We start from the raw sequence: 5,676 nt of genomic DNA, 5'->3' as shown, positions 1-5,676 counted from the left end.
AGAGAGAGAGAGAGAGAGAGAAAACCCGATCGTTTTAAACTTTAGTTTATACGTTAAAAAGATGAAAAAGGAGATGAGGATGGAGGTGGAGGAGAGAGGAAAAACATTTAAAGCTTTTTAACTTTAAATAAAAAAAAAAAAAAAAAAGTTAATTTTAAACTTTTTCTTTTAAGGAAAAGAAAAGACGGGCGGGGGGAGGAGGGAGGGAAAAAGGGAAATTTTTTTGATTTAAAAAAAAAAAAAAATTTTCTTTACTTACTCGTGTAATAAAGGTAAAAAAAAAAAAAAAGTTTAAAAATTATTTTAATATTTTCCGTTGAAAAAAATTTTTTTTTTCATTCGATTATAAACTTTGGCGTGTGAAAGAGAGAGAGAGAGAGAGAGAAGATTCTCATTTAAAAAATTTTTTCCATCAAACCTGAACAATATTTTTTACCGGCTGAACAAAAAAAAAATTTTTTTTTACGAGATACCCAATAGTAGCAAATTTTATTTAATTTTTTGCAAACATAGCAAAAGTAATAAATTTATTTACATTTTGGGTCATTTTTATTTTATAAAAATTTGTAAAGTTGGCACTAGTCAAACTAGGTTGTTAAATAATCCGAGTTAAATTTGACCCGTAAAATAAAAAAAGTCAACCAACCCAGTTTCCCAATCGTATTAATCGTGTCCTCCAGGTGTAGTAAAAGTTTTTTTTTTTTTTTTTTATTATGTTGTCTAAACTGTTAATTGATATATGCTTATATTATATTACGCGTTAACTTTTTCTTTTCTCCTTTTTTTAACTTAAATAACTGCATCGTCATCATCATCATCCGACGCCATGATATAAAAAATTTGTTTTTTTCTTTCCCTCCCCTCTCCCTCCCCTCTCTGCCCCCCAACCTCTTCGTTTTTAATTAATACACGTTTAACTTTTAATTTCTTCTTCGGATTAACTTTTATCAGAGTTTACCATCCGACATGACTCGATTTTTTTTTTTTATACTTCGCGGTTGTTTTCTTTTCTCCTAACCGTCCTTATTGTACTCGTTTCAATTGTTGTTTGTTTTGTTTAATTTTATATAAAAAAAAAAAAACTTGATTTAATTAAATTAAAACGACGTCGACAAAGACATTACGTAAGGTTATTTAAAAAAAAAGGCAAGAAAAAGGTTTCGCAATTCCGAATCGTTCCTGAAATCTCATTTTTTTTTCTTGTTTGTTGTTTGTTGTTGCGGTTTTTGTTTTAAAAAAAAGAAAATAATCATTACAAATTGTTTAATTTCCTCCTTTATCGAAGATAAATGTTTAAAAAAAAAAAAAATAAAACAAAAAAAGTGTCACGTAAAATATTTACAGTTAATTGAATCTCTAACGAACGTTGAAATAACAAAAAAAAGTCGTGGCATTAGTGTTAAACGGAAATTCTTTGTTATCTTAAAAAAATTTACCGATGAATTTTACTTATTATTATATTTGAAAAAGGGGAGGAAAAAAAAAGAAAATGAAATCGGTTGGGAAAAATAATTCACGTGACAAACACGTGTAATTAACGGGTTTTTTTTTCTTTTCCCGCCGCGTTTAATGTTGAAAATAAGACAAAATTCGTCCCAAAAGATTAATAATAAAAAAAAGAAAAAAAAAAAAGAAGAAAAGGACGAGAAATTCGAGCTTAATTAAAATGAAATACACGTTAAATAAAATAAAATAAAAAATAATAATAATAAAAAAAAAAGTTGAAAATAGTTAACGATTGCAATATATATTAAAAAAAAAAAAAAAATGGCGACGTTTTATATTAAACAAATTTTTTTTGATATTACGAATTTTTTTTTTTTTTTTTTAATTAAAGAAAAATTTGCTGAAAGTGAATTTATTATTATTATTATTATTATTATTTATATTAGTTAAAGTTTGCACAAAAATACTTGTTTTTACTTACCTCGAGCAAACAAACGGAAAAAAAAGAGAGAGAGAGAGAGAGAAAAAAAATGGCGTTCGTTCGTTTTAATATTTTTTTATTATTTGCACCATTTGAAATTTAAAATTTAATTTTAATTAGTAAAAAGCAAAAAAAGAAAAAAAAAAAAAAACTTTTTAATCTTTTTCCTCCCCTTTTTTTTTGTTTTTTAACATTCAAAATTCATTTTCCCTTTTCTCTCTCTCTCTCTCTCTCTTTTTCTCTTTTTCTCTTATTTTAACTCATTTTAAAAATTTTCGGTTGTTTTTTGATACCGTGAAATTTTCCCATGGGTTAAATAAAATGAAAACTTTTCTTTCTTTCTTTTTTTTTTTTTTTTTGTAGGACATAAGAGAACATGAACAATTAATTAATTAATTAATTAATTAATTTCTTTTTTTTCTTTTCGTTTTCTAATTAAACAACAAAAAATTTTATAAAAAAAAAAAATAAAGAATTTTAAAACGTGTGTGTGTGTTTAATCGTAAACGGAAGAAAAAAAACGGTTATTAATAATTATTTTCACCGCCTTCTCTTAAAATTTCTTTTGTTTTCTCTCTCTCACTCACTCATTCTATCGATAATAATCGTAACTAACTAACGGTAAAAAACGAATTTAAAAAAAAAAAGAAAACGACAAATTTCTTTTCTTTTTCCTTTTTTTTAAAATAATAAGCAAAATAAAACAATGAAACGATAAAAAATTATTAACTTATTTAACCGTGTCAAAAAAATATTTCAAGTAAAATTTTATTCATTTTTTTTTTTTATTCGTGAGTAGAAACAAACGAATGAAAAAAAAAAAAAAAAACAATTATAATAATGTGGGTCTGCGCCATTTTGAATTTTGTTATTGTTTACGTGGGAGTCAATCAAACAAACAACGGTTTACTTATTATAATTTTTTTTTTTTTTTGAAATTTCTTTTTTCTTTTGTTAAATTTTTTTTTTTTTTTTCTAATAGAAAGTTATTAATAATAATAATATTATTCCGTTTTGAAATCGATGAAAATAATAATAATAATAATAATTGAAAAATATTTCGATTCGGGGAGAAAAATTTCTAAAAAAAAAAAATTAGGATTAAAATTTCGAAAATGTTTTCGAGGTGAAAAAGACGGGAGGGGGAAGAAATTTTATTTTTTTCTTCTGCTTTTTTCCTCCCCTCTTTCTACCTTCTTTCTACCCCTTTCAATTAAAAGTTCTTAATCCATATTCAAATAATTCAGTTTTTCTTTAAATTTTTTTTTTTTAATACAAACAACTAAAGTTTCTTAATATTTTATTATTATTATTATTATTATTAAAACGAATTTCAAAAAATTAATTATTTAAAAGTTTTTATCATTATTATTATTATTATAATAAAAATAAACTCAAATAGAAGAAAAAATTTTTTTTTGTTAACGTTACCGGAAAAAAACAATTTTATTTTGCTCTTTTTTTTTTCTTTCTTTCTTTTTAGTAAATTCCCCCTCCCCCTCGTTTTTTTTTTAATTAATAAATTCGAAATTAAATATAAAATAAAAAAAAAATAATAATAATAATTATCGAATTTTATTTGTGTAATTGAAATTTCCTACGCTTTTTCCCAAAAAGAAAGAAAAAAAGAAAAGGTAAAAAGTTTTCGACGCCATTTTTACCGTTTTCGAATTCCGTTAAATTTAAATTTAAATTTTTTTTTTTTTTGTAAATTGAGGGTTTCGCCGCGGTTTTCCATACGAAAAACATAAGTCAACCAACAAAAAAAAAAAAAAGATGAAAATGTATAATAATTAATTAATTAACATTGATACGAAATAAAGAAAGTAATTAGATGATTAAATTATTATTATTATTATTATTATTAATTAAAAATCTTTTGATGTTAAAAGACTAAGAGAGAGATAGAGAGAGAGAGAGAGAGAGAGGAAAACACCAATACATAGAAATAAAAAACAAATGACGAGAGAAGAAAGAGAAAAACGTAAAAAAGGAAAAGAGAACAGAGCGTTTATTTTCTCTATGACTACAAAACCTTCCTATTATCAAATTATATATATTAACATGTGCGTATGTTAATATTATCGGGTTTTTCCGGTTCGATTTTCCAAAAAATCTTAAATTATGAAATTAAGGAAAATAATTTTAAAATAAAAAAGGAATTTTGCCTAAGTGAGGGAGGGAAAATGAGGAAAAATTTCATTTAATTTAAAGAAGGAAAAATAAGTTGGGGAGGGGGAAGGGGGAGGGAGGTGGGAAATTTCATTTTGCAAAGGCGATTTTTTTTTTTTTTATTATTTCATTTTGTTATTGTAGTTGAAAATGCCAGCAATCTTTTTTTGACATTTCGAGCACGTTTTGAAGTGTTTTTTTTTTTTTTTTCCATGCCATTTCGCATAATTTCACATTCAACAAACAAAGTTATCTAGTGGATGTACTTTTTTTATTATTATTATTATCGTTTTTTTTTTTTTTATTATTTTCTTTTATTTAAAAACAACCGCTTTCGACTTGTTTTTTTTTTTTTTTTTTTTTGTTTTTCCTCTTTATTATTTTTTTTTTCTCAACTAGAAAGATAAAAACTTATTCCCATGATAATGTTTCTAAAGTTACTTTTGTCGAATCCCTGTTTCCTGTTTTTTTTTTTTCCAACAATTTTTTAATTTTTTTCTAAAAAAAAAGAAAATTTAACGAAACGAAATTTCCCTCATTTAAATCAACAGTAACAAAAAAAAAAATTATTACAATAACAACAACAGGAGGAGAGGGAGGAGGGGGAACAACAGGAAAAATGTTTTTATTTTTGACACCTCGATTCTAAAACCAAATATATACCTAACAAACGCACACGCACGCACACACTCACACGTAAAAAAAATATTTTAAAATTTTCCCCGTGAAATTTTAAAATATTATTTTTCCTCGTTTTCTGATGGGGAAAATTTTTTTTTTTGGAAAACCGCAATCGCATTACTAATACAAAAGGGTCCACGTGATTTACAATCATTTCCTTGAGCGAGTTATTAATTTATAATTTTTCTATTTTCCTACACCTACCATTTTCCAAATGGTAAAAAGTATTTTTCATTTTATTATTATTATTATTATTATTATTATTATTATTATTATTATTATTATTATTTTTCGCGGTGATTGAAGGTGCGACACGTAAATTTATAAAATTATTATTATTATTATAACAAATTCGTTAACCTAAGCCTAAAAAAAAATTTTCTTTTTATTTATTTTTAAACGCGAATTTATTATTATTATTATTTTAAATATAAATAAATAAGAAATATCATCATCATCATCATCATCATCATTATCATCATCCTTCATTTTTTTTGTCGTGTCTTGTCGTCGTTTATTTTTTTTTTGCATCACAACGTGAAATAAAAAAGACATTTTCGTGAAAATTTTTTAAGGTTTACCAAATGCGTGAGTGCGTGCGTGCGTGTGTAACGTCACACGCAAAAAAAAACAAATTCCTCGGCTTATTTAACTTATTAGTTGACAACTAAAAAGAATGATAAATATTTTATTTGTTTATATTTCATCAAGACAACCTCGAAAAGGTTTAACTAAGATTTTCCTACTTTTTTTCCCATTATTCTTATCCTAAACAAAAAGAAATGAAAGAAAAAGAAAAAAAAAAGGTACAAAACGACAGGAATTAGAAGAGAGTGTGTGGGGAGGGGGAGGGAAAGAAGAAATTTATATTTGAAGAAAATTTTTTTTTTTTCAAA

The 5,676-nt window shown here is 24.5% G+C and overlaps 1 protein-coding gene across 1 annotated transcript in view; it reads left to right on the top strand.

Annotated features, from left to right (window-relative positions):
• Window positions 1–5,676, top strand: part of Phum_PHUM475260 (FK506-binding protein 7 precursor, putative) — a gene marked incomplete at both ends in the record, with an annotated part of 11,097 nt that overhangs the window by 909 nt on the left and 4,512 nt on the right. The gene's annotated exons all lie outside the window — the stretch shown is intronic.

Source organism: Pediculus humanus, genomic scaffold (assembly GCF_000006295.1).
Source record: "Pediculus humanus corporis 1103172108253 genomic scaffold, whole genome shotgun sequence".
In the NCBI taxonomy this organism is placed as follows: Eukaryota; Metazoa; Arthropoda; class Insecta; order Psocodea; family Pediculidae; genus Pediculus; species Pediculus humanus.
This window is presented reverse-complemented; position numbering and strand designations above follow the sequence as displayed.